The sequence below is a fragment of the Carlito syrichta genome, unplaced genomic scaffold (genome assembly GCF_000164805.1).
Source record: "Carlito syrichta isolate Samal-C Ts95f unplaced genomic scaffold, Tarsius_syrichta-2.0.1 Scaffold303514, whole genome shotgun sequence".
Classification (NCBI taxonomy): Eukaryota; Metazoa; Chordata; class Mammalia; order Primates; family Tarsiidae; genus Carlito; species Carlito syrichta.
In genome coordinates this window covers 79,407-79,657 of record NW_007247610.1, presented here as the reverse complement: position 1 = coordinate 79,657, position 251 = coordinate 79,407, and positions in this window count along the sequence as shown.

Below are 251 nucleotides of genomic sequence, written 5' to 3'. Positions count from 1 at the left end.
GCCCCCCGGAGCCCCCCACTCCCCAGTTCACTACTCCCTCCCCCACCCCCTTCTCCATCCGGGGCGTGACCCCTTCCTACGCCCGAGAAAGAGGAAGCTTCGAGTTGGAGGGGAAGGGAGAGTGGGGGTAGGGAAAAGTGCAGGAAAAGAACGGGGGGACGCGAAAAGTTTTGGAGTGTTTGAGGTGGTTCGCGCCACGGCGGGCCCCGTCGCCCCGCGCGCCCGGCTTCGACCCCCGACCCTCCCGGCGC